The sequence below is a fragment of the Felis catus genome, chromosome A2 (genome assembly GCF_018350175.1).
Source record: "Felis catus isolate Fca126 chromosome A2, F.catus_Fca126_mat1.0, whole genome shotgun sequence".
Lineage (NCBI taxonomy): Eukaryota > Metazoa > Chordata > Mammalia > Carnivora > Felidae > Felis > Felis catus.
In genome coordinates, this window is record NC_058369.1 from 168,008,283 (window position 1) to 168,032,565 (window position 24,283).

Genomic DNA, 24,283 nt, shown 5'->3' on the forward strand with positions numbered 1-24,283 from the left:
TCTCTGTCCCAAAAATACATAAACGTTGAAAAAAAAATTAAAATAATTTTTTAAGATTATTTATTTTGAGAGCGAAAAGGCAGTGCGAGCGGGGGCAGGGCAGAAAGAGAGGGAGAGGGAGAATCCCAAGCAGGTCCACACTGTCAGCACAGAGCCTGCCACGGGGCTCGGTCCCACGACGCCGTGACATTGTGACCTGAGCTGGAACCGGGAGTCGGACGCTTAACGGACGGAGCCACCCGGGGGGCGCCCCTTAGGAATCATTTTAAATGATTTAAAATATTTTAAAACTATTTACATGCTTAAAATCAAAGACCCATCATGCCTCTTCGCGTTTCTTCCTTCCAGAACAGTCCCTCAGACTTGTCTTTCTGTCCTCGGCGGCAGTGACATTTGGGAGGGCCCAGGCGGTTGTCTGGCTTCACAGGCGGCCCCCGCGTGTTCCGCGGGCCCGCGGCCGGGATCCGTGCGCCACAGCCGGTGTCGCCAGGCTGGGTGTGGGGACGGCGGTGCGGGGGGAGGGGAGGGGCAGCCCGGCTCCTGTGGGCGCTGTTCTTAGCGGCTCCGTCCCTCTCGCCACCTCGGAGCCTCCCTCTCCCTATTCGCACCTCAGCAGAACATCTGAACGTACGTTTGATCGTGTGAAACCCCTTTCTCGGCATTTGGCAGAAGGGCTCTCACAAAGCGGGAGCTGGGCTCTGTCCCCTGTGGGCTCCCTGTGGGTCCGGGGCAGGGCCAGCGGGGTCCCGGCCTGAGCCCGTCCCGCCCGGACCGGCAGGTGCCAGAGACCGTCAGACGCTGTGCTGCGCGGGCGCCGGCCCCCGGGCTGTGCTTGTGCTGTCCCGGGGCTCCCGCCGGCCGCCTGGCAGGGGACTCCGCTCAGAGCAGGGGGGCGGCTCAGCGGGCCCACGGAGGACCGAGCCGCGAGCACCTGGCAGGACGGTCCTCTCGAGCGCCGCAGCCCTGGCCCTGCTGCCCCCCCGCGCTCCGCACCCCCGGGGCCCACGCTCGCAGGCAGCCCCTCTCTCTGTCCCGGAGCAAGAAGGCCTGTGGCTCCCGGCTGTGGCGAAGGGCCCAAGTGCAGTGCAAGCCTCTCCCTACGCCGGCACCCTGGGCCCGCTGCGCTCCAGGCCGGCTCGACTCCTTGGCTTCGGGGTTGGGGGGGGGGGACCCTCGCCTCATCCCCCTGCTCTGCAAGGGCACCGGGGCAGCCGTGCCGGCTGGGGGCAACGCGGCCTCTCAGCAGACTGTCTGGGTCTCCTGGATTTCCCCTCCCTCCCTGCCTGCTTCCTCCCTTCTTCCCTCCTCCCTGCCTCCCTTCCTCCCTCTCTCCCTCCTCCCTCCCTTCCTTCCTCCCTTTCTTCCTCCTTCTCTCTCTTCTCTTCCTCCTCCCTTCCCTCCTCCCTCCCTCCCTTCCCTCCTTCCTTCTTCCTCCCTCCGTTCCTCCCTCTCTCCCTCCTCCTTTCCTCTCTCCCTCCCTCCCTTCCCTCCTGCCTTCCTTCCTTCCTCCCTCTTTCTCTCCTTCTCTCCTTCCTCCTTTTCTCCCTCCTCCCTTCCCTCCTCCCTCCCTCCCTTCCCCCTTCTCTCTCTTCTCTCCCTCCTCCCTTCCCTCCTCCCTCCCTTCCTTCCTTCTCTTTCCTTCCCCCTTCTCTCTCTTCTCTCCCTCCTCCCTTCCCTCCTCTCTCTCCCTCCCTCCCTTCCCTCCTCCCTTCCTTCCTTCCTCCCCCTTTCTCTCCTTCTCTCCTTCCTTTCTCCCTCCTCCCTCCCCTCCTCCCTCCCTCCCTTCCCCCTCCTCTCTTCTCTCCCTCTTCCCTTCCCTCCTCCCTCCCTTCCTTCCTCCCTTTCTTCTTTCTTCCTCCCTCCCTCCCTTCCCTCCTCCCTCCCTTCCCTCCTCCCTCCCTTCCCTCTTCCCTTCCTTCCCTCCTCCTTTCCTTCCCTCCTCCCTCCCTTCTCCCTCCCTCCCTTCCTCCCTCTCCCCCTCCTTCCCTCCTCCCTTCCTCCTTCTCTCTCCTCCCTTTGCTCCTCCCTTCCTTCCTTCCTTCTCCCTCCCTCCCTTCCTTCCTCCCTCTCTCTCTCCTCCCTTCCTCCCCTCCTCCTTCCCTCCCTTCCTTGCTTCCTCCCTTCCTTCCTCCCTTCCTTCCTTCTTCCTCCCTCCTTCTCTCTCTTCTCTCCTTCCTTCCTTCCTTCCTTCCTTCCTTCCTTCCTTCCTTCCTCCCTTCCTTCCTTCCTTCTCCCTCCCTCCCTCCCTTCCTCCCTCTCTCCTCCCTTCCTTCCTCCCTTCCTCCCTTCCTCCCTTCCTCCCCTCCTCCTTCCCTCCCTTCCTTCCTTCCTTCCTTCCTTCCTTCCTTCCTTCCTTCCTTCCACAGCTGCTTCCCAAGCCAGCATCTATATCCCTGGGCAAATCCAGACAATGCCCTGCCTTCCCAGGTGAGCACCTGGGGACCTTCCCTCGCCTCAGGCTGGCAGGGAGGACGCAGAGGCTGTGGCTCATGGGCTGCTGGAGCCCGTGGTTGATGACATTTTGAGGGCCTAGGAGCCCTTGGTGTCTGGCTGCCCCCTCTCCCCGACCCGGCCGCCTGCCCCACGGCACCCATGCCTGGGCTCACTCTCCTGCAGAGAAACTTCCGGGGGAGGCCCTCCCTACCAGGTGGGAGCAGGGGTGCGAGGGGAGGGAGGTGTCTCATTTCTCTGCGGCTGTCGAGGCCCCCGATGGCCTCTCCCGCGTTCCAGTCAGCCCGGGCCCCCAGAACACATCCCTCAGGGGGCGTCACCACCAAGTTTATCTGTCTCCGTCCTGGAGGCGGGAGGTCCCAGGTGCAGGCGTCTCGCGGCTGGTTTCTCCCGAGGCCTCTCTCCCTGGCGCGTGGACGCCCAGTTCTCCCCGTGAGGTCGTGTTTTGCTGGCACGGGCAGAGGTGCAGCCCCGTGAGGCATGGGGCAGGCGCGTGGGACCCCCTCTGGGGCCCGGGGGCGTCTGTTCGCGAGCGTGGGTTTCGGGTCGCAGAACGTGTTGCCCCAGGGCTGAGCCCCGGATCCCAGCCGCTGGTTAGCAGGACGTGTGCTTGTAAGACGTCAGGCCCCCGGGGTGGACTCGGGCGGCTCAAGGACGGGCACGCGGAGCGTTTTCGGGCCTGCGGTCCCCTTGGCCAGGACGCAGCGGGGGAAGGCGTTTGCACGGTGTTGCGGCTGCACCGTGTCACCCAGAGCTGGCTCCCCGAGCCTGCGGGGACATCAGGGGACATCGGGGAAAGAGGAAACAGCGGTGCCCACGCCCAGACTCTCCGCGCTTGTGCAGCCTCCCCGGGACCTTCCTGACCAGCACGTTAAGGGAGTATTCGTCCTGCCTGTAAGTCAGGTGTTTCTGTCTGGGCTTAGAACATTCCACGTCTGGTCACTGCGGAACATTCAGTTTTTGTACAGCGGCTGCAGGCCTTGACTTTGCAGTGAGATGGAATCCGCTCCCCCCAACCCCCAGGTCGCTAAGTGTGACTTACACGCGTCTGCGCGAGTCGACCGATGCTCTTTCTGGAGACGTCCGTGCCGCGCTGGGAGCCCCGCTGGGGCTGTTTTGACAGTCTTGACCCGCCGAGTCTGGGGGTTTGCAGGCCGGACCGGCCCCCACCTGGAGCACGGCCACGCCCATCCCTGCCCCAAGCTGCCGAGGCTGCGGACAGGAGACCCCAGAGGGTGGCTCGCTGCTCCCGTGCGAAGCTAGCTTGCCGGCCCAGACCCAGACCCAGTCCTCAGCAGCGGCCAAGTCAGCAGAGAAAGTCACATCAGTCGAGGTTCCCCTCTGTGTCTCCCTGAAGCCACTGAACCTGGGTCAACAAGCGTGGGGGCAGAGACGCAGAAATGGCAACTTCCGCTTTCCACACCTCCCTTTGGGACTCGATGCCGGGATGACCCCCACGCAAGTGCCCGCTGGGCGGACCTGCCCCCTGAGGGGAGGGCGAGCGGCCGTGGTGGCACCCGCGTCCCCCTGACAGGTGGCCGTCCCAGCAGCAACCGTGCCCGGGCGACCGACTGGCCATGTGACCTCGGCCCCCCCGACACCTGCTCCCCGGAGGGGGCCCCCCCCAACATCGGCAGCCTGAAAATCTCTCCAGGTGGTTCTTGACCTATACCACTCACTGTTTTTTACTTAAAATTAAAAAAAATATTTTTGTTTTAGAGAGAGAGAGTGTGCGTGCGAGAGGAGGAGAGGGGCAGAAAGAGAGAGAATCTCAAGCAGGCTCCACATTCAGCTTGGAGCCGGACCCGGGGCTCGAACCCACGAACCGTGAGATCATGGCCTGAGCCGGAATCAAAAGTTGGGCGCTTCACTGACTAAGCCCCCCGGGCGCCCCCCTTATAACATAATTTTTAATGCTTACAGGATTACACTGTAAATATTATTCAGAACTGGAGCCACTCAATATCGTAATTAGGTTTCATTTCTTGTATTAAATTTTGTTTTTTTCTTGGAATCAGTGAGGGCTCCGTCCTTTTAGAGACGCCTCCTCCTGGACGCTGTTGATGCGGCCACGCTCTCCAGACCCACGCCTCCCCGCAGGATGCGCAACTGGTCCTGGTGTCCGACCCTCCGTCTCACGGCTGATGTGTCCCGGGCGTGTCGCGTCCTCCTCCCACCTTGGCAGGCGCCCCTGGGTGGAGGGCGCCACCGGGGGCTTCCTTCCCCGCTCACCTGGCGAGCCTCACCCCGCTGCCCACAGCCACGGCCTCCCGTCGGGGTTGCTCCCTGGCCCTGACGTGGCACATTCTGTGGTAGTTTCCGGAGAGGGGACGTGTGGGAGATGAATGTTTTGAGGACACGCCTGTCTAAAAATACGCGTATTCTTTCTCCATCCTTGACGTATTTGCCCGCGGATATAGTTTTGCGTTGGACAAGACTTCCCCCCAGAGGCCACTCCCCGCGTGCTCCAGCTTCCTGGGTTTCAGCGGAGGTGTCCCCGTCGTCCTGATTCCCAGCGCCCTGCCTCTCCTCCTGACCTTCTGGAGTCTTCGCTTCTCGGTGGCTTGAGACCTGTGGTCACCAGCGCGCGTCTCATCTCGTCTCGTCCGCTGGTACAGGTGGACGAGGTCACGCCCTTCCTCCGGGCCTGTGACCTTGACAGCCTCCTGCCCCTTCCTCTGCTCTCTGTTCTGGACCCCTCACTTCGAGTTGTGAGGCCCCCTCGGCTGAATATACTTTTCTTACCTTTTTGTCCTGTTTCAGCTCTTAGTTTTCTTTTTGGCGAGGTTTCCTCGGCTTTTTCTTCCACTCAATCAACAATTTTATACTGTTGTCACAAGAATTCCTTCTTATTCTTTGAATATTCTTTTTTTGTTTTAATTTTTTAAATGTCTATTTATTTTTGAGAGAGAGAGAGAGAGAGAGAGAGAGAGAGAGCGCAAGCAGGGGAGGGGCAGAGAGAGAGGGAGACGCATGGAATCCGAAGCAGGCTCCAGGCTCTGAGACCCGGGGCTCAAACCCACGAACTGCTGAGATCATGACCTGAGCTGAAGTCAGACGCTCAACCGACTGAGCCACCGAGGGGCCCCCCTCTGTGTTTTACATAGCATCTTACTTCCGTTTCATGGCTGCAACACTCTCTGAATGTCTGGATAATATTTTCTATGAAGTTTTTGTTAAATAGATTGAATACATAAATAGGTACTTCTCTCCCCCCCCCCCCCCAAAGCTTGGGCATCTTTGGACGAGCACTGATTTTACGGGTCAGGCTCTGCGAAGCCTGCTGGCCAGGGTGGGGACCTGCCAGCCCGCTGTGGGACGTCCACGTCTGTCGCTCTCCCTGGTGCCGCGTCAGTGGTTTGCAGGGGGGCCTGCCAACCTCGCGTGGTGTGCGAGCCGAAGGGCACGGGTCTTACGACTCTCTGTGCAGGCTTCTGGGGCGGCTCCCTCTTAGCAAAGCCACCCCCTGCCCTCAGTTGTTCCTGGGGCCTCTCTCCCGAGGCCGAGCTTGTCTCCGGCAGGGGTGGGGGAGGGCGGTGCGGTGCCTTAGCTGTGCAGGCTGGGGGTCTGGTGGTCCCGTTCACCACGTCTCCCTAGGACTCACCCCGGGCAACCTTGAGTGTCGCGGGTTTGGAGGCTGTGGGGGCAGGTGCTGAGGGAAAGGGGTCCTCGGTGGCCACTGCGGGGTCTGGTGGCCTTCACAGCAACACTTGGGGGAGCCGGATGGCGGCTTCTGCTTGGAGACACCACCCCAGACGCCAGGCTGTGTGCAAGGGTGTCCTGGGGGCTGTCACAGAGGGGACGTCACAAGGAAGGAAGGCATCACGGCGGGGGGGGGGGGGCGTCTCTGTGGTCTGGCGTTTCTGGATGGAGCATGTCCCCTGAGCGAGGAGGAGATCTACCCAGGCTTCAGGGCCAGGTCCACCCAGGGAAGGGATGCTTAACGTTTCTGCACTGGTGTGTGGGGGACAGGGTGGGACAGCTGCTTGAGTGAGCCCCTAGGTGACCATCCCTGGAGACGTGCCCTGGCCAGACTGAGTCACACCCAGGTGCTTGAGGCACCGTGCAGGTGCACAGGTCTCTGTCACACATATTCCCGGAATCAACCAGCCGGTTCCGGAGTCATTCACGTTTCCGCTGAATTCCATCTTGTTCCGTAGGGTCGAATGCAGCGTTTTCCTGTCTATCTGGCTGCGGCCAAATTCTGAAGGCAGAGGCTTCCTCCCCAGTCTCCCGGCAGATTTCAGATCCGGCGAATCTGGTGACATTTCTCTCTGCACATGCCTGTGGGAACGCAGGGGGCGAGCCAGCTTTCCCCCACGTAACCCTGAAGCCTACGCGGGCAGGATTCTCCGCAGCCCCCGGAAGGCGGGAGCAGGTGAGGACAGTGTCATGTGCGGGATCACACGGGGCCACCCCACCCGTCGGGGGCCAGGCACGCGTTGTTCCTTCCAGACTTTTCATTCCCTCACTGCTGTCAGCGGGCAATGACAGCGACTGTCACTCGACGCGGGATCATTGGCAGATCCAGCGAGATGAGGCCTCGAACACGGATGCCCAGAGCTAGCAGCTGAGCCGGACCCGGGGGAGCCCCTGTGACCGCAGGGGGGGTGGCGGGCCCTGCAGTGTGCAGACACCCCACGCCTCACCGCCACGGCGTCTGAGAGACTCACGTCTCCAGGGGCTGCAACACGCAGACGCGTCTGTGGAGAAAATACAGGAATTTTTTAGGTGAGAACGTACGAGTCCGTTTTGCAGACAAAGGGAAGAGGTGTTTGGGATTATGTCAAAGCGTGTGGATTTGTTTTTTAACCACAAATGGAGACGGTTTTCCTGGTTTTCCCAGGCGGGGGGGTCCGTGGTCACCCCAGCGGCCGAAGCGGCTGTGATTCAGGAAGCGAGGCAGGTCGGTGGTCAGTGTCAGCACCTCTGGCTGCCGGGGACCTTCCGCGATTGTGGGCGTGGCGTCGGGAAGGAGGTACACAGTGGGGAGGGGGGGACGGTGACTTTTGCGGGCCCTCCGCTGGATGCAATAAGTAGGTTAGAACATGAGAGACGCAGCTGATTAATGAACCAAATGACAATGCTGTCCCTAGACCAGTGTAATCAGACATAAAAGCACATTTGTCTCTGGAGCAGACAGAGCCCCTTCGTGAGTCACGGAGACTGGCGGTCCTTGGAAAACCCAGAACGCACTTTGTTCTCATTTCTTCTTTTTTCTTTTTAAACCTTATCTATTTATTTAAAAAATTTCTAGGTTTATTTATTGGTTTTGAGAGAGAGAGCGTGCGCGAAAGAGGGGCAGAGAAAGAATCCCAAGCAGACTTCACGCGGTCAGCGGGGAGCCAGACGCGGGGCTCGAACTCGCAAACCGCGGGATCACGAGCTGCGCGGAAGCCAGGAGTCGGAGGCTTAACCGACTGAGCCCCCAAGCGCCCCTGTTCTCGTTTCTTCTTTGGCGTCACGAGTCCACACCCGAGTCACTCAGAGGGTCCTGGGCCGTGTTCTTTGCAGAGCAAGGCCGGTCCAGACGCTTGTTTGTGGGGGGTGCGTCCCTGGAGGATTTTTTCCAGAAAGCTGCTGTTTCTCCGCGTGACAATAGTAGCCTAATTAATTTTAATATTCGCCTGACTGTGCATCTAAGCCGGTTGGAGGATGTGTCGCAGGAGGAGACACAAACAGGAGACGTGCCAGTCTGCGGTGTGGGCGAGGCGGGCTCCGATGGGGGCTGGGAGCCCGGCGCTCGCCCCCGGCATCGGGGGACCGGGCCTCGCGGCTGATTGCTCGAGCAACCTGCAGACACACTCCCAGCCCATTGAAATTCCGGGCGTCTCCTCATACAATTCCCACCTATGTAATTGTCAACTGGACCTTATCATCATTTATTATGCAAAACTGAATTTTTCTGAAGCGTGGAGAATGAAGTAATTTCGTATGCAAACAGTCAGAACTCTCATGTGTATTCTGATTACGTCCATGTGGATAAATTCACTTATGATGAGTGACAGTGTGAGGTTTTGGGGCCGGGCCGGTCAATTGGCGAAAGACACTGATGAAAATGACAAACTGAGTGCCAGAAGTGTCCCCGACGCGTCCTGGAGGAAACGTGCAAAATGTCGGTGGCTCGCGGCTGCCTGTTAATAACCGAAAATGATGCTGCGTAATGAGCAGAGGTTTCGTGGTGATTGAGGACCGATCTCTTTTGCTCCCGCAGATGCCGCTGCGTACAAATACCTATTGCTTTTTACTGACAAACGCTAACGACCTTTAAACCTTCTGCTACAGGCCCTGTGTGCCTTGGCCGAGTCAAGGGGTGACACTTCCTGCCTGCATGGGGCGGCATTGGGCGGGTGCGTCCCCCCCCCCGCCCCAGTCCCTTCCGGCAGGGGCACCGGCTCCGGAGGCTGGGGGTCTCCGCTCGCCCGTGGGCCAGTCTGGCCTTTTGGGAGCACCTACATCCAGGCTGCTCACAGGGCCTGACCAGCGGGGGGCAGCATTCTGGACCCCCGTCAGGGAGCCCCGGGCCCAAGAGAAGGGATGGAGTTCACGGGGTTCAGCGTGGCCCGTTTTGAGGCTGAGGGCAGCCCGAGGCCCCCCAGGGGCAACACGGACACCGGGAGGGGTGGGGGCTGCACCTGGGTTCTGGACAAGCACGGCGGGTGGGGGTCTGCACGTCGCGGTAGAGGAGAGCCCCGCGTGAGCGGCTCGCCAGGGCATCTCCGCGGCTGTTTGGAGCAGGGATGGCCGAGCCAGGCGGTAATGAATCAGACAGGGATGACTGAGTCGGGCGGCCTTCCATCCTCGAGGACGGCAGGTGTGCAAGCGAATAAAGGCCACGAGACGTGGGGCGCGAGGTGGGGAGGGGCCCGCTCCGCGTGAAGACCCTCCTTGAGTGGAGGAACTCAGAGGCTTTGCAGGGTTTGGGGTCGGCCGGCCAGGGTGGGGGGCTGCCCCCGTTCTTCCCGGTTTTCTGCAAGTCAAGGGTGGGCCAGGGAGCTGCGGCCGTGGCGTGGGGGCCGCGGGCTTCCCTGCACGTTGGGAGGGTGCGGACTCCTTAAACCGTCTAGCACGGGGCACATTCCCCGGTGGAAGTCCTCTTTAGTAGCTCACAAACAGAGCTTGTGTAATGCTCTGTGCTTATAGAATGAAAACCTGAAGCAAAAGCACCCCAAAACCCAGAAAACTTAAATATAAATTGATTGAAACACAGCAAATAGTACAGGAAACGGTGAGGAACATAAATCAGTAGGGTCAGCGGGGCCCTTCAAGGTGACACAGTTGCCCAGCCGCGCTTCTGCAGCCAAAGAAGGCGAAGTCAGTGAAATGCGTTGGAAAAGGCCGACTCTCGCAGCCTCTCGGGGGTTGAATTATGTGCCCCCGAAACGCACGTTTAAGTCCTAACCTCTAGGCCTGTGTATTGACCTTATTTGGAAATAGGGCCTTTGCAGATGCCGTCAAGTTAAGGTGAGCTCCTACTGGCTGAGGCCCGAAGTCCAGTGGCTGGCACCCTTAGGGGAGGAGGGACAGGGACACATAGGGACGCACGGGGGAACCAGGTCACGGCGGGTGCAGAAGCTGGGGCAGCACGTACACAAGCTGAGTGACACCAAGGGCGGCAGCAGGCAACAAAGGCCAGGGGAGGGAAGGAGGGACCCTCTGCCAGAGCCCCGGGGGCCTCTGCCCGGCTGACAGCCGACCTCGGGCCGCGGCTCCAGACCTCGCGGTGGGAGGGGCATGTCTGTGTTTCCCCGCCCTGCTCTCGTAGTCACCCCGGCAGCCCCGGACACGGCGTGTCACCCCACGCGGCCAGGTGTGGTGCGTTCAACGTGTTAAAAGCTCGCATCTAACATTAAAAAATAGCTTTCTCGGGATCTGATGCGCTGTTTCTAGCCCATCCTTGGGATAAATCCCACTTGGTCCTGGGGTATAATTCTTACTGTATATCCTGCTGGGGTCAGTCTGCCGGGGTTTCGCTGAGAATTTGTGCCTCCGTATTTGTAAGAGGTATTTCTCTGCAGTTTTCTTTGTGATGTCTTAGCCCAGTGCTCACGCCAGCCAACGCTGGCCTCATAAAAACGGCGTATTCTTTAAGAAAAAAGATGACTCCCGATCTGTCATTTAATGACGCGCCCCAGCACCTTGCTCAGGATCAACACGCAGATGCTGAATCTCCAGTCCAGGGCACCGGGGCAGCGGATGAGCTGGGAAGAACCCTGGAAGTGTGTCAAGGCCGCGGCCAGGGGGGCCCTGAGCACCGGTACCTGCCAGAGGTGACGTCTCGTGGGCAGAAGGAGGGCTGCCGGAGAAGCGCGGGCTGCTCCGGGGGCCGAGGCCAGGCTCGCTGCGCTAGTGGGGGCCCCACAGTGTGAGGCGCCCCGACCTCACTCCCCTGTTTCTGTCCGTCAGGGCTGCTCTGCACGGGCACGTGGCCCGGCACCCACCCCGCCCCACGGGCCACTCGACCGTCCCGGCCCCGCGCCCGGACAGCTACGGCCCACCGGGACCGCCCCGTATTCCCACCTCGGGCTGGGAAGCTCTCCCCGGTCTCCAGTCGCCGCCTGGACCCTTCCCCAGAGAGGCCTTCTTGCCCCCACGGCCCCCAGACTCGTCCCCCTGCTTCGTTTCTCCACACAGCCCCGTGGCAGCCTGGCCCTGTGAACCACGGCGCAGTCTCACAGGAGTGTCCGTGCGCGTCCGCCAGCAACGCCAAGAGCAAAGCCGCCAGTGAGTGTCCTTGGGGCCTCCAGCGGAGGCCTCGCGCGCTCTGGCCAGGCGCTCACAGGGCTGTGTCCCAAGCCTTTGCTTTTGGCGGTTTTCTTTAAGATGAGAAGCTCGGAAATGCCCTTGCCTTCCCTGGACGGTTTTCCTCCGTGTTCTTGCGTGAACCGGGGCGTCAGGATTCCAGAACTCCAGAGCCAGGAAGCTCTCTGGCGGCATCCAGTTCAACCTGTTTACGGTGACAAGTGTGAGTCCTGGAGAAGCCGACTGCCTCTCCCTGGGTGCCAGGGCGGGGTGGCGGTCAGGGCCGCCACACCGCTCCTGGAGGCCCACGTTCAAGTTTTCAACCTGGACGGAACGGCAACTTTGAAGAGTGTCCTTAGGGTTGGAGCAGGGATGTGACGCGGGGCCGGGAGGAATGTGGCTTCTCAGCCCAGGATACTGGCTTCCCCCGCCCCCGCCTTCCTCCTGGGACCACGTGTAAGCATTTGAGCTCACTTCCAGGGCCTGTGGTCCACAGGCACAGCTGGGGCCCCGAGGTGGTCTGGGTGGGGCTGGACGTGCAAGTTCATGGCCGGCGTGGACTTCGACGTGCAAATTCGTGGCCCGCGCGGACTGAACCTGTTCCCAGCACGCAGAGCTGAATAAATATTTGCTGATTGATTGAATGAGTGAATGTATAATTTTAAGCCTCTGGCTCTCAACTAATCCGGGACTCCTGGGAAATCAGTCTTTGTGAAGTTTCGATCAAAGTCGCCTCAGATCCTTCTGGAACAAGGAAGGATAGAAATAACAATTTTAAAGACAGTGGACGTGAGTGCCGGCGGAAGGGCAGGAGGGACGCGGCTCCCCGCCTTCGGACTCTCCCCGGCCGCCTACTACGTGCCAGGCTGCGAGGTGCCCCCATCCAGCGTGTAACCTCACCGCCGAACAGTCTGGGTCCCGCGGTGTGCAGGGGGACGCGGCTCTGTGATGAGTCTGCGCGGGTGACGGCGACCTGGGCGGTGCCGGCTGGGTCTTGAAGGATCAGCCCGGGTTCCCGCAGGGTGCGGGGAGGATGCCGCCGTGTGGGAAGAGCCACGGACAGCGTGGGCCCCGCCTGCCGGAGTCCAGCCTGGCGGGGGGCGGCCAGCGTGGGGAAGGCTCCTCCAGCGGAGGGCGGCCCGCCAAGCTGTGCGGGCCTGGGCTGCGTTTCCCTGGGGTGGCTGAAGTTACTGCTCGACGGCCCTTGGGCAGAGTCGTGCACGGGGGGGGGTGGGGTGGGGGGGGGGGTGGGGGGGCGAAGGCGGATTCGGGCGGGGAGGGGCTCCGGAGGAGGCAGAGGAGCGGCCGTGCTGTGGCCTGAGGTCAGGGGGGAATTTGGAGAGGAGGCCACGCGTGAGGCCGCTGGACGGGCAGACGGGGAGCCTTCCTGTGGGCTCCCAGTGTCCTTTATCCAGCCCGGGGCTCTGGGAGGTGGAGCTCGGTGCCGTGGGTTTTAGGTGGAAGTCAGCAGAGCTGTAGGTGAGGCGAGTCTGGGGGAGGCCGCGGTCCTTGGGCATCGTCGTGGGCGTGGGGGTTGGCGGCTGACGCCGAGAGGGGACAGTTTCCCCCATGAAATGCAGGGAGCCCGCAAGGGGAACGTGGGGGGGGGGGCGGGGACACCTTCAGCATCTGAAGCCACCTCCGAAGGTAACACTTGGTTTGCACAGGGCTTCCTGTTAATCTTCGTCTGGTTATTTCACGTGCCGTCGTACTGCTGTGGGTTTGTCTGCATCGTCCCCACAGTGCTATTCGTGAACCTTCTGTCAGCCCCGCCGCTGGTAAGGAACCCCACGTGCTCCCCCCACTGGGCTTCGGGAACAGGAGTGAAGAGTGAGGCCCGCCCGCGGCCTCGGGGTCTTCCTGGGACCCCGTCACTGGTGCGGGCTTCCTGTTTACCCTTAATCACCCAGAACTCTGACTTCCGGATAATAGACAGCTAGCTTTCTCCCCAGCCCTAGCGTCAGGAGCCAGGGTGGACCCCCAGCCCGCGTCTGGAGGCAGCGCTTGTCACGACAGTGAAAGAGTTCGACCCTCGCCGTCTGGAACCACGAAAACGCGCAGGAAGATGCTATCCGGGCCGCCCTAGAGACCCAAGGGATGCGGGCCAGGGCACGTGTAAGGGCCCTGGGGGCAGGGTGGCCCGTAGGCGGGGCCCTGGGCAGACAGAGCCCACGGGTGCGCCGCGCCACCGGTTCCCACGAGGAGCACGCCAGCACCCCTGGGCTGCTTCTTTGCCAGGACGCACCCCCTCCAGTCCAGATTGCTTTACTGTGGCAGCGGTCTCTGGGTGACCCCATCAAGGACCCCCCCGTCGCCCCTCCCCGTCGCCCCTCGACCCTACTCCAAAGCCTTCTTTCTCCCCGCGAGGCTCCGGCTGACGCAGCGCGGATTCCGGGCGCGGGAGGTGGGGGCTCGCTGCAGCTCGGGGAGGCGGAAGAAGAAACGGAAGGAGAACCTGCAGACGCGGGCAGGTCGGTGCCCTGACAGCTCAGCCTTCCTCAGGGACCCGGCGCTCTAGACGTTCTTTGTTCTTTGACGTGGGGGAGGTGAGAGCTTTCGCTGGGCGCTGGGAGGGAGGGGGAAGAACCGCCCTCGGCCGCGCATGCGCTCCGGACCCAGAGCGGGAGACACGCGGGCGGGAACGCGCAGGCGCAGGGCCGGGTGGGCCGGGGTGCCGCGAGCCTGACTTTGTGAATGGGGGCGGATGGCTGAGCCCCCTCCCCGCCCCACCCCCGGGCGCGGGGCGGGCGGGGGGTGGCAGTCCTCCCGGCCCCAGGCGTGCTGGCGGACCCGCGCCCGGAGCTCCCCTCCGCCCCCCGCCCGGCCACCCTCCCACCCGGCGGGCCGCCTCCGCACCTGCCCGCGCCTGAGACAGGTGCAGCCCTAGGCCGCGCCCCCGCCCCCTGCTCCCGCCCCTCCCCCCCCCCCCCCGTTCTCTCCCCCTCTCCCCCGCGCCCCAGCCCCCGCCCCTGGCCCTCTGCGCCTCCAACCCCTCTCCCGGCAGCCGCAAACCGCAGGGGGCGGGTCCCTGCTCGGCTACCTGTGCCGTGGGGACACCCACAGCCGGGCGCAGCACGCATCTCAGCCTGTAGAATTAGGAAAGGTGGGCGGCCACCCACCGAAAACCCACCGCCCCGGAGCCCCTGCCCGGGTTGGAGGAGAAGCCGCCCCCGCCCAGCTCGGCGGCCCCCAGGTGTGAGGCACAGCAGTGAGACAATGGGGGGGGGGGCTGGGCTGGAGAGGACCGTCACAATCCCGTGGGGGCGGCCGAGGGGGCGGACACGACGGGGGCGCATCCCCGTGCGGCGTCGGCACACACGTCACCCTTAGATGTCCATTTCCGGGGACGGCAGAGGGCACAGGCGTTGGGCCCCCCCAAGGCACGGAGTTCCGACCCTGGCCAGAATGGGATCGCGCTCAGCGAGCAGTGAGTGAGTGAAACACACCCTCGGTTCCGTCCGAAAGAAAAGAGCACAGACCTGGATACAAGTACCTGCCCCCCGGGCACCGGGCAGGGCCCACAGAGGGGACTGGTTGTGACGCAGAGGGTGCGGCCCAACCCCAAGGCGCGAGGGAGCGCAGCCAGCCTCCCCAGCTTCCCTTCAAGGTGAGAGGCGCGCCTGGGAAACGAGCCTCCAGCCACGGGCGGGCGGCGAGGGGCCCGCGGCTGGGCCAGCTTCCTCGGGGACACACCGGAGCCCCGTGGGGGCTTTGCTACCCGGTGACCCCGGGAAAAGGTCAATGTTCTCATCCATAAAGTGGGAGTGAACTGGGGGCGCCAGGAGCCCCGGCGAGGACCACGCAGTCCCGGACGGGCCTCCTTGTGTGTTTGGTGGCCGGCATGGTGCCTGCTGAGCCCGGGGGTGCGGTCTGGGGTCAGCGAACCAGGCGGGCTGCTGTCCGGGAGGCGTGGCAGTTCCGACGGACCCCTGGCCACTGGCTGCTTGCGTGCAGGGTTCGCTTGGAGACTCACCGCCGAGCGCCCTTCTGTCCGAGCGAGGCCCGGGCTGACCAACGCTCTACCCAGTGAGCTGCCCTTTGGGAAATGGGGTCTGAGGCCAAGTGACAAGCCCTCGGTCAAGGCATGTGTAGTGAGTGTAGCTCAGGTAGGCGGGATTCTAGTACATTTCTGGGTGACATTTTCTCCCCTTTCCCAGATGTCACCTAGGAAAGTCACGTAGCCCCTTTGGGTCCTGACGTTTTCATCTGTGCACAGGTGTGTGTGCATGTGTGGGTGTGTGTACAAGGGTAGGTGCACCATGTGTATACAGTCGTGTGCATGTGTGCATGTGTGTGTGTGTATGTGCGTGCACACACATGTTGCAGAGGGAGGGGTGGGCATACATGGCCTGGGAAACATCTCCCAGAGCTAACAGTCTCTCACCTCATCATCCTTTTCCATCAACAGATATGGGCCACCTGCCTCTCCTGTCCCGACGCAGCTCTGGGAGGGTCTCCACCGAGCCCTGCTCTGCAACCGCAGACTTCTGCTTTCTCTCAGCCCCACTTACTGCCTCCCCACTGCTGGCTCATCCCCATTTCCTCCCCCTCCCCGACTCACCTCTGCACCGGGCGCCCTGCCCTGCATCCAGCGCTCTGCAGGGCTGCTCCTGGCGCGTCCCTCCAGCAGACTGTCACTTGAAGGTGACAAGAAGGTGACAGCAGCAGAGCCACCTCAAGCGCAATTGCTCCGCACACTGACCCTCAGGATCAGGATGCGGGAAATGGTGTAGACAGTGATAGACGGACCTTCCCGCCAGGGAAGCCACTCTTCCACTTCTCCCACCTCCTGGGGTCCGTCTTTTGTAAGCCACGTGGAGGCCGGCTGTTTGCTGAGGTGACTGGAGGGCACTAGGCAACGCTACACCTCGCGTTCCATTTCAAGCCGCCACACCTTCGTCCTGCTCTGGAAAATTGGCGCGTGGATCGCCGTGCGTTCAGGGCTGACCTACAGGAACAGCGGCACGTTTGTTCTCATTATTAACAGCCCTCACATCGGTCTGGTGCCTTACAGATGATCAGAGATTCCACGTATTTTGTCCATTTGTTAACTGATGTGGTTTGCTGCCGAGCCATGACTCGAGAAGGGGCTGACCCTGCATAGGATTGTTGGGGGATTAGAGGCATGTCCTAAACCACCACTGTGCTGTCGTTGCTGGAGGCACATCCCTGAGCCTTCCAGGGGATGGATCCCTTTGCAACAGTAGCTCCCACTGAGTGAGATGGTTGGGGAGTGGGCGTCTTTGGTTAAACGGGCATTTTGGGTAACTGCGAGCTCTTAACGTCTACCATTCATGGAGTATGCGTTTCCAAAGAATTAAAACGCAGACGGTGCTTCCGGGGCTACATCCTTGTGAACATAGAGGCAAAAATCCTCAACAAGAGATTAGCAAACCAGATTCAACAGTCAACACGACCACTCACTGCGGCCGAGCGGGGTTTATTCCAGGGATGCAAGGATAGTTCGACAGCCACGCAGCCACCAACGGGATTCACCGCGTTGACCAGGTGAAGGATAAAAATCATGAGAACACCTGCAGATGCAGAAAAAGCATCTGATAAAATTCAACATCCATTTGTGAAAGAAGTCTCAAGGAAGCAGGTATGGAGGGAACATAGCTCACCCTAATAAAGGCCGTATATGACACCCCACAGCTAGCATCGTCTTCGACGGTGAGAAGCTGGAAGCTGTTCTCTGGGATCGGAAACAAGGCCGAGACGCCCAGACTCACCACTTCTAGTCAACTGGAGGTCCTTCTGGAACAATTGGGCAAGAAAGAGAAGGGCACTGAAATGGAAAGGCAGGGCAAGACTGTCACTATTTCCAGATGCCATGATGCCCTATGGAGAGGACTCTGAAGGCCCTATAGAAAAACCCGTGAGAGGGGCGCCTGGGTGGCTCAGTCGGTTAAGCGTCCGACTTCGGCTCAGGTCATGATCTCACGGTTCGTGGGTTCGAGCCCCCTGTCAGGCTCTGTGCCGACAGCTCGGAGCCTGGAGCCTGCTTCGGATTCTGTGTCTCCCTCTCTCTCAGCTCCTCCCCCACTTGCGTTCTTGCTCTCTCTCTCTCTCTCTCAAAAATAAACATTAAAATTTTTTTGAAATCACTATCTTGAAGAGATATCCGCACGGCCATGTTCACTGCCACATTATTCACAGCAGCCGAGATATGGAAACGACCTCAGTGTCCACTGATGGATGAGGATATATACAAGACGATCTATTAGCCATATAAAGAATAGAATCTTGCCATTTACAACATGGAGAGACCTTGAGGGCATTATGCTCAGTGAAATACGTCAGAGAAACAAATACGTGTGATCTCTCCTACACGTGGAATCAAAACCGTCCCGCAAAAACCAAGCTCACAGATACAGAGAACAGATTGGTGGTTGTAAGAGGCAGGGGGTGGGGGTTAGAGAAACGGACAAACTGTGTGTTTTGTGTTTCTGTGTTAGTTTAAATAGCTTGAATTTGAATTTATTTAGTTTAAATAATTTGAGTAAAAATTGTAAAAATGTAGATGGTGCCTTATTCCCAGGTAGGAAGCGTTATTTGAAATTTAGAATGTATTTTGCACGAAGAGTTGTCAATGGTGTTGAGATTCCCAGGCCGGCTTGCAAAAACCTTTAGCAGTAGAATAGAAAACAGTACTGCTGAAATAGCAGTTAGACAAATTAGACAGATTAAGTTCTTTAGAAGTGATTTGGAGCCCCGCTGGTGAAAACGAAGGATGTTCGATTGCAGGGTTTGTGGGGCGAAAGGCGTGGCGGTTCTGAGGGGGAAGTCTGAACCCATCAGGGGCTTTCGGGGTGAAGGGTGCTGGTTCATTAATATCTCTGGTTGCACTTTCCGATTTATGGCTTAACTTTGTTTTGTATGAATATATCATTAACTTTATTCTTCGGTTTCTCAGCAACTATCAAGTTTTTAATTTTCAAAGAGGAAAAGAAAAAGTAAATGGCAAGAAACTGTCTAGATGGGCGCTTTCCTGAAGCACCAAGGTCAGATCACAAGAGGCAGGGAGAGAGGAGTCTCCTTTCAGCTGAGCTCATCACGCGGGACTAGCGAGGCCTCCTGCCTCGCCTGGAGTTTGGCTGGGCCGTGACTGGCCTCTGGCTTCTAGAAAGTGGCAGAGGCCCTGTAAGCTGTCCCAGGCCTGGCCCTAGAGGCGAGCGAGCTCCCCTGGGTGGCCCACCAGGTCGGCCAGGGCCACGGCAGAGGAGCAGTGCGGGGTTGTTGTGTCCCTCTATACAGCGGGTTCTTTTCACTAGATGCGGTCGAGATTTTCTGGCAGTTTGTTACACACCGAGCCACGTTTCTCTTCGTATTTTTTCTGTTCGGGGCTTGTCGGTTTCTTCAGACTATACAATCAGGTCTTTCGTTGAACTCGGGACTTTTTTGAGTGTTACTTGTTCGAGTATTCTTGCCCCGTTCTCCCTCTCCTCTTCCTCTGGGACTCCTGTCCCGGGAAGGTGCGACCCCGGCGTGGACGTGCAGGCCCAATAGCTCAGAACGAATCTGCCACACGTGCCAGACTGCACAACGATCGTGATAGCGTGGTGGCTGCACGGTCCCTTGGGGGGGGGGGGCGCCGTGGGGACGGCGTGTCCTTCCGCGACGTCCAGCGCCGGCTAGAATCCTGGAGGCCGGGCCCGGGCTCACCTGGAGGCGCCCGGTAGTGAGAGACGGCGAGGGCCCGGCCGGCGCGGCGCCCTACGGGGGCTCCCAGGCGGGCGGAGGCGGAGGCGGAGGCGGAGGGAGAGGGCAGGCAGGGGTCCCCGTGCCCAGACAGCTCCCCTGGGCTGACGCACCAGGGACATGCCGCTGGCCTCTTGTTGGTTGAGGCCACCGGGCCCAGCCGCGTCCGGCTTGTGCGTTCCGGCAGGCGGTGACCCTGGTGGCCTTCCACGGCGACCTCTGCTTCGGGGGCGGCAGAGCGCGGCGTCCCGGGCCGGGCCGTAACCTCCTCTGGGAGGTCTCATCCAACCTCACTCCCGGGTCGGGGCCCCATGTGCCCTTGCGGTCCTGGGACTTACCTTTCGTCCAGCGCTTCCTGTCGGGCCGCCTGGGAGTAGGCGGGTGGCCAGGACACCTGTCCCCAGCAAATGGCCGTGGGATCTTGGCCAGGCCCATCCCTCTGTGCCTCAGTGTCCCGCTCGGTAGCGGGTCGGTAATAACCACACCTGCCCTGGGGACAGTCGCGAGGGTCCAGCGAACTTGCGCGTGACGAGCAGAGGGCGGGTGAGCGCTCACGACTGTTGGCTCCGTACTCCTCCCCCACCCGTCTCGGGGCTGAAGTCGGGGCTGTCCACACGGCTGCCTGGCCCGGGGCTGTCGCACACGGCGGCTGTGTGCTCGGGGGGTAGAGCCCGGGCCCCTCACGGCCCACCCCTGCAGGCGCCTCCACGGGCTGTGAGGGGCCCGGGCGGGTCCAGGGGGTGGGCGTGGCAGCTGCGTCCACACACAGCAGAGCCGGTGACACGGCGGAGAAGTCTGACTTAACCCCTGCACAAATATGACGTTTTATTTTTCCTAATAAAACAGATTACTTATCATCTGGCAGGAGTTGAAAATTAGTCTAAAAACGTCCGGTGAACAAAGGCTTAATTTCAGCAAACGGTTCTAAATCGAGCGCTTACGCAAGGCAGCTTTCGCTCCCAACCGAAAGTTCACCCTCCCGCTTCCACATAAAAAGAGAACTTGCTCCCGAGTGACTCTGCTGGACAGACCACCTCCCCGCGTGAGAGTCACTGCGTCTCCGGGCCTTTCAGGGCTGGGGCGCCCCGCAGGGTGGAGGCTGGGGGTCCCTAAGGCACGAGATGGGCTGTAACTTCCTAGGGGAAAACAAGGAACGTGTGTGTGTGGGAGACAGAGATAGAGAGACAGAGACAAAGAAAGACAGACAGAGACAGAGGGACAGAGACAACGAGGGACAGTTAAAGAGAGACAGAGACAGAGATAGGGAGACAGGGAGAGACAGAGACAGAGACAAACAGGCAAAGAGACACAGAGAGACAGAGAGAGTTAAAGAGAGACAGAGATAGACAGAAACAGAGACAGAGACAAAGACATATAGTCAGAGACAGAAAGAGAGACAGAGATAAAGATACAGAAGCAGAGACAGACAGAGACAGGCAGAGATAGAGACAAAGAGACAGAGATACTGTGAGATACACACAAGCAGAGATGCAGAGACAGAGACAGATACAGAGACAGAGAGACAGACATAGCCAGAGATACAGAGACAGAGATCTACAGAGAGACAGAGACAGAGAGACAGAGACAGAGATCCACAGAGAGACAGGAGGGACGGACAGAGAGAGAGGGAACCATCAGCATCACTCAAGCTCTACACAAAGGGACCACCAGGAGGGGCCGCTGAGTTTTGGGCACACGAGCTTTGGTGCTGCCCCGGGAAGGTCTGTGTTGTGTCCTGGGCGCCCGCCGGGGGTGGCGGGGGTGGGCCTGAGTGGTCGTCCCAGCAGCACTTCTGAGGGGCTCCGATCACGGCGTTCGAGGATCCAGGTCCTGGGACTCCCGACAGCCACACGGACCAGAGGGGGCCGGGCCCAGGCCTGCGACGTAAACCCCGGAAGGCGGGCCGAGAGCAGCACGGGCGGCCCCACAGCGGGCTCCGTTGAGCTGGGGCTTGGGGCGGGCGTCCTCACTGTCCCCCGTGGGGAGGGGCCTCCCGGGAGGACTCGGGATCGGGGCTGGGGCAGGCCTGATGCTAAGTGGGGGTATCAGGCAGGAAAGGTAGGTGCCCGGGGTGGAGGGGGGGCCTGGGAGAGCCAGGCCAGCCCGAGACTGAGAGGCAGTGTCCTTGCCGTGTCCCCGAGTGCCGTGGTCGGGTCGGCCGGGGCAAAGCGAAGTTCCCATCGCCTCACAGCCCAGGACCCGTGGCGGGAGGCGGAGGGCGGGGGCGCCTGGTCTCCAGCGGATGACACCCCCGCCCGCTTCCAAACCAGCCCAGGGGCTCCCAGTGGTGGCTGCCCCCCATGTGCCGGCCCCGGGGCGTCTCGCTGTGACCTCGCACCTGCTTCTCTCCTCGCGTCAGCTGCCCGCCGGCTGCAGACACGTCCCTGGACTCTTCCTCGCAGGAGGGCAGCGGGCCCGGGGTCCACACGACCGTGAGCTGGCCTTCCCGGGCGTGAAGTCCGGGGCGGGGGGACGGTCACACAGAGGGCCACCCGCACGCCAGCCGGGGCCCACGCACGTCCTCTGCTGAGGCTAGTGCCGGCTGCCCTGTGCCGTGAGCCCGTGGTCCCTCCCCGAGGAGGCACAGGTGTGGGGAGACGGGCCTGCGTCCGCGGCCCTCGGCTCCGGCCGGCAGAACGTGGCAGGACGGACGCTCGGCCGCCCGGTCCGGACTACTGGGAACGGGCCGGCTTTTCTTCTCTCCTTTAGGAAGGCCGTCTGCTGGAGCCGGATGTGCGGGCGTAGCCGCTCAGGCTAGTGGGGCAGGGGAGAGGCTCAGAGACACGTAGCCAGGGTCCCCGCGGGCCCGCCGTCCCCGGCCAGCACTGGACAGGAGGCCGAACCCGTCCCGGGTGTCCCGGCCTTGCCTCCGTTCGGCCGCGGCCCCGCGACGGACCCCACGTTACGCCCGTGGTTGAGTCCAGCCAGCGCGGAATCATGAGAGCGGAAGGGTGGTTGCCTGAAGCCACCGAGCCTGGGGTGTTTGTCACACAGCGGGGGATGCCGACCCATGGCGGTGGATGACAACGGTGCTTGGTGGGGGAGAGGGGGAGGAGGAGGGAAGGGGAGGGGAAGGGAGGGCGGCTCCAGCGAGGTCCCGGGCATTTACTCCCCACGAGGGACGAGCCCGCTAACGAAGGTGCTTATGAGCCTAGTGTGTGAGAGGCAGTCCCCAGCGTGGCCACAGACGTCCGCATGTCCGGGGAACCTGTGTCTCAACGTGAGGAAACAGAAATCACATCTTTGTGCCGTTTCTCAAGAACAAAATTAAGATTTAAAAATGTATGTAATTTTGTTAGTTGTATTTACAGAGCAACGATTTGTGTGTGTGTGTGTGTGTGTCTAATGGTGACCAGTGCCAATTTAGAAGGATCTGTGTAAAGTCCTTCAAGTGACCCATGTCGGAGGGAGACAGGCCACCCTCGTGTCTGAGTCACATTGCTGTCTGGTCAGAGCACAGAGGTGGGGGCTGCAGGGACGGTCAGGGGTGAGGCCTTGCTTCCCCGTAGTTCTGGGGCCGACAGCAGGGGGGGAGCGTGGGGAGTGTGCGGGACTCGGGTACAAGTTCACTCAGGCCCTCGCACCCTTTGCTGGGCGCCCCCTGCAAGGCTCCAGCCCCACCTCCCCGGGCCCCCCTCCCCCACAGGCACCTAGCACGCACCCCAGTTGTGCACGCCCCACCCAGTCCCCTCCAGTTCCAGCTCTGGGCGCCGCGGCTCCCCCACAGCAGGCCGGATCCGCCTTGCCCGCCTCCGCTGCAGGGGTGAGCTTGTTTGGGAAAGAAGGGGTGGGGCACAGGTGACAGGGTTTAATGGGGCCACCCTGGCTGCTGACTGGAGCAGAGAAGGATGTGCACAATAGCCCGGGCCAGAGGCGGCAGCTTGAACTTGTGGGGGGCTGGGCTCTGGGGGGGGGGGAGTGGTGGGAGCGTCTGTGAGCCTGCGGAAAGGGGAAGGTGGGGGGAGGGCCTCCGGATGTTTGGGGCCCTGAGCACGCGGGTGGCTTGTGGGGGGGAGTTTGCAGTCCAGGAGGCCTTGCGGAGGAGGGGACCGGCTGGACGGCCCGGGGTGGCTCCCGCGGGCTGTGCAACCAGGACTCAGACCACACCCGTCCGACGCCTACCATCTGATTATCAGCCCCTAGGGGTTTGGGTTTGGGGACGGGACTGGATGCAAAGTCTGGGTGAGGAAGTCACGTTTGGACCGTGGAGCAGGCACTGGGAGTCACATGGTCCCTGGAGCCCACGTTCTCCGTGGACGTGGTTGGTGCTTCAGAGCAGTTATTTCTGCCTTTAATCTTGTCGCAAGACGGGATCTGAAGCGCTTCACAAAGAGGAACGCAGGGCAGGGCGTCAGAGAAGGATCAGAGCAGAGCGGAGGACTTGTGCCCGGACAGCCTCCTGGCCGCGCTCGTGGAGCCCTAGGTTAAGTGTCCCCCGGAGTCGCGGACCCCCACGCTCCCCCGGGGGGCCTGTTAACCCAGATTCCCACCCCCCACCCCCCAAGGAGACCCTGACCCAGTAGGCCCTGAGCCCAAACCTCCCCATGGCCTTACAGCTGGACAGGGCCCCCCAGTGGCCCCAAGCTTGGGCCGATGGTGAGTCTTGGTGCCCGCACCGCCCGGCCACATCCTCGTGCCTATTCAGGGCTGTTCAGCCTCATAGGCCCGGCAGCCTCTGTTCTTCCCACTTGAGTCCAGTTGTACGTGTCGTACACTGCACAAGGGCCTCTGGCTGAGGGGACAAGTTGGGGCTGAAATCCAGCCCTGGCCTTGTGGGCCCCATGCAGGACGCTGCAGGGTTAGCAGCTGCTGTGAGTAGAGAGATCCTGATGCCCCAAGTGCCCTGGCCTCAGACGCCTCCTCCTGGGGGGGGGGGGGTCCTGAGACTTTGAACACGATGGGCAAGTCCTCTCCGGGCACAGCTAGCACCGAGGCTGGGCTCGCTCTGAGCACCGTCTGGGGGTACAGAGCGCCGGGGCCACTCCCACCTCCTCCGCCCCTCACTGCGCTCGGCTCTGTGAGGCGGTGTTCCCACGCCGGTCAGGGAAAGAGCTGGCGCCTCCACCCTCCCGCCCCGCCCGCCCCAGGGCCTGGGAGGGGACCTCTCTGCCCGCCTCTCCTGCTGCCCTCTCACATGCACGCACCTGTGCGCACACGTGCACGCACACACAGACGCGCGGAGGCGCACAGGCACCCTCCTTGTCTGCTGCCCCACTGTGCCCACCCCGCTCCCACCTTCCGCGCCGTCCGCCCCCCCTCCTCCCCCCTCCCTGGTCCTGGGAGCCCCTGGGGTGGGAGTGGGGGGTCTCGGCCCCTCTGGCAGCCTGCAGAACAGGCTCACGGCAGGCCAGGCACCCGGCACCCTGCGTCCCCTCCCGTCCCACACCCC

At 61.4% G+C, this 24,283-nt stretch overlaps 3 long non-coding RNA genes across 5 annotated transcripts; 1 reads left to right on the top strand and 2 right to left on the bottom strand.

Moving 5' to 3' along the window:
* Positions 1–4,422: 4,422 nt before the first annotated feature.
* Positions 4,423–19,649, bottom strand: LOC109497729. Its single transcript, XR_002154146.2, has 4 exons — positions 19,233–19,649; positions 16,818–16,950; positions 15,755–16,727; positions 4,423–7,154 (listed from the first exon to the last, which is right to left on the bottom strand). It is a non-coding gene; the product is annotated as an uncharacterized LOC109497729 (long non-coding RNA).
* LOC123384102 lies at positions 9,631–14,001 on the bottom strand. 2 transcript variants are annotated; one of them, XR_006594725.1, is made up of 2 exons: positions 12,094–14,001; positions 9,631–11,937 (listed from the first exon to the last, which is right to left on the bottom strand). It is a non-coding gene; the product is annotated as an uncharacterized LOC123384102 (long non-coding RNA). The 2 variants fall into 2 exon arrangements; XR_006594724.1 differs by having other exon boundaries at positions 12,089–14,001.
* Positions 14,422–19,751, top strand: LOC109497727. Of its 2 annotated transcripts, XR_006594723.1 has the most exons (3): positions 14,422–14,800; positions 15,148–15,299; positions 15,602–19,751. It is a non-coding gene; the product is annotated as an uncharacterized LOC109497727 (long non-coding RNA). The 2 variants fall into 2 exon arrangements; XR_002154144.3 differs by lacking the exon at positions 15,148–15,299.
* Positions 19,752–24,283: the final 4,532 nt, after the last annotated feature.